Source organism: Euphorbia lathyris, chromosome 2 (assembly GCF_963576675.1).
Source record: "Euphorbia lathyris chromosome 2, ddEupLath1.1, whole genome shotgun sequence".
Classification (NCBI taxonomy): Eukaryota; Viridiplantae; Streptophyta; class Magnoliopsida; order Malpighiales; family Euphorbiaceae; genus Euphorbia; species Euphorbia lathyris.
The window spans coordinates 103,548,669-103,551,423 of record NC_088911.1 but is presented as its reverse complement, the minus strand read 5'-3'; the positions used below and the strand labels follow the sequence as shown (position 1 = coordinate 103,551,423).

Below are 2,755 nucleotides of genomic sequence, written 5' to 3'. Positions count from 1 at the left end.
TTGGACAAAATTTACCTGTTCTATCTCATTCATACCTTCGTAGTCAATGTCTCTCTGGATCGGATCATTAGGATCGCATGGTGCCATAAATTTATCAATTTTGTGCGATAAGGCAGAAAATTGGGCTTGTAACATTGCTACAGGATCAAGATTCATTATACCTTTAACCGATGATGTACATGAGGATGATGGTTTCGCCGTTGGTATATGTCCACGCTCTGCGGGCCACATACTGCTGTTGATTGCCATTTCCTCCAAAAGTTCTATTGCTTGGGCGTACGTCTTCTTCATAAATAACCCTCCAGACATAGCATCTAATGAACCTCTAGTCGTAGGATTTAATCCATTATAGAATGTCTGCATTAAAAGTGCATCTGGCAATTGGTGGTGTGGGCATAAACGTTGAAGTTCTTTAAAACGTTCCCAAGCTTCATAAAGAGTTTCATTATCATTTTGTGTAAAAGATGTCAACTCTTTGATGACTCTTGCGGTTTTTGCTAAAGGAAAATATTTTTGTAAAAATGCTTGGGCTAATTGGTCCCAAGTTTCAAATGTTGCAGCAGGCATAGAAGTTAACCAAATTTTTGCCTTATCCTTCAAAGTGAAAGGAAAGAGGCGAAGTTTGATTGCTTCGGCTGTTACATCAGTAATTTTAAAAGTGTCACAAATTTCTAAGAAATTTGTCAAATGTGCATTAGGGTTTTCGTTAGGCAATCCGTAAAACGTTACGTTGTTTTGCAACATATTAAGCAAAGCAGGCTTAATTTCAAATTGATTTGCGTTTATACGGGGTCTAACTACACTATTAGTTACACCGGCCATTCCTGGCCTAGCGTAATCCATAAGTGTCGGTGGATCGGCCATAATTTCTGGCTGGTCTACTTTTGTTTTTAAGGGTGTTTTGTCTTTTTTGTTGTTTTTCTTGTTTTTCTTAAGTGTTCTTTCAATTTCTGGATCAAAAGGATCTGGTGGCGTGCCCGAATTTCGTGAACTGCGCATCAACTTGAAATTGTAACACGAGCCAAACTACCTTCAAAACAAAATTGAAAGCAAATATGTTATAAAACTGAAAATAAATAAAATATAAAAGTTGTATAAAAATAATGTATAAACCTAGATTCGAAAATAAAATGCGAAAAATAAAAATTTTGTCAAAAATTTTGGCGTATCCCCGGCAACGGCGCCAAAAACTTGTTGAGCGATTTCCGCAAGTGCACGGTTTCGCTTGTAGTAATAAAAATATCGATCCCACAGAGATACGTTTTTTAACGAAAAACTTATTTTTGAATCTTTAATTTCGAACTTGTTAGATTTATAAAATGTAAATAAAAAGTGAAAATTGGATTAATTGAATTTAGGAAATTTATTTGATTGAATTTGAAAACTTTGAGTATTTGAAAATGCTGGAATAAGATTATATATTTAGAATAAATCGATTGTTAGAAAGATCTTCTGATTTTAAGGATGAATTTTACAAAACATGAACATTTAGAACTTATTAGAAAAAGGAATGAATTTGTTCATTTGCATTAAGCAAAGAAAACAACTTAAACTTTGTATTATTATGATGATGAAATAAATGACAGAACCTCTAATTAATTGGCTTTGAACGCGACAAAACCCTTTCGGGATAGTTGCCCTTACTCAAATTAACACTCTTTCGAGATGATAATTTGCCTAAGTGTTCAGCAAAGTTTCCTTGTAATGATTTTGAATTCAAGTGCATATTAATGAAAACACCAGCCTCACTTATATTGGATTGGTTACCATAAGTGCTGCATAACGATTTGTCGAATAGAACGGACTTTATTAGATGAAATATAAATTGATACAAGTTTACAGAGAATAAGGAGCATCGAGTTCTTCGAGGGCGTGCAAGTGAAGGGCTTGATCGGTTCCGCTTCCTTGGGTTTCCTAGGAGGTTGTCAGGCTCGGGGGCGAACACTTTACTCAATCTTCTCGCTGTAACTTCGTAATAGGGATTCGGTCGGCCACTACCATGATGCAAACTAAAACTGGAACAATGTCTAAACGCTACTGAGTTGTAATTAAACTATAAACAATATGTGTACCTCATCTTGTTTTGTACAGAATCTAATTTCTAACTCTCGAAATGTTTTTACTTAGAACTTCGACATAAGTTCTACGCTCTGATTTCTATATCTATATTATAGCATTTCATTACACTTTTTCTCAACATCAACTCTTTATTTATAGATGTTGAAGGGTTGTGTTTGAAGTGATGTATCCGTAGGTTAAGAGTCGTGTCCGTTGTGAAAGGACGTCTTTATCCACTTGAACGAACGCGTTTCTTGGATTTTCAGCATGTGTTAAATGCTCTTGGTGAATTTCTGCACTTACCGAGGATAGTAATCCGCGGCCGTGAATGACGTAGCACTGAGCTTGAGCGACGGGCGAAGGGGAGAATTGGTTGTACCGCGCGTGTCGCGGCCGCGGGTCTGGGATCCACTGTCGCGGCCCGGCAGGTTTTCTTACTTCTTGCTTTCGTTCGTGTCCTCGACTTGGCGCTTTCGATTTACGTCGTCTTTGACTCATTTTGTAGGGTTTTTCTTCTGTTTTAGATCCTTTTTCGTTCCTATTTGGATTTTACCAAATATTCAAGTACCTTGCAAGAAAGAAAGATATTCGAAAGTAAAAGTAATCTAAACAGATATAAATAACACAAATTCGTAATAAAAATGATGTAAATGTTAATGATATTTTAGGTATATTTTGGGCTTAACAATGAACAGTC

At 36.2% G+C, this 2,755-nt stretch overlaps 1 non-coding gene across 1 annotated transcript; it reads left to right on the top strand.

The window, feature by feature from the left end:
• The first annotated feature begins 379 nt into the window (after positions 1-379).
• Positions 380-486, top strand: LOC136221023 (small nucleolar RNA R71). Its single transcript, XR_010684816.1, has one exon. It is a non-coding gene; the product is annotated as a small nucleolar RNA R71 (small nucleolar RNA).
• The last annotated feature ends 2,269 nt before the right edge of the window (positions 487-2,755 follow it).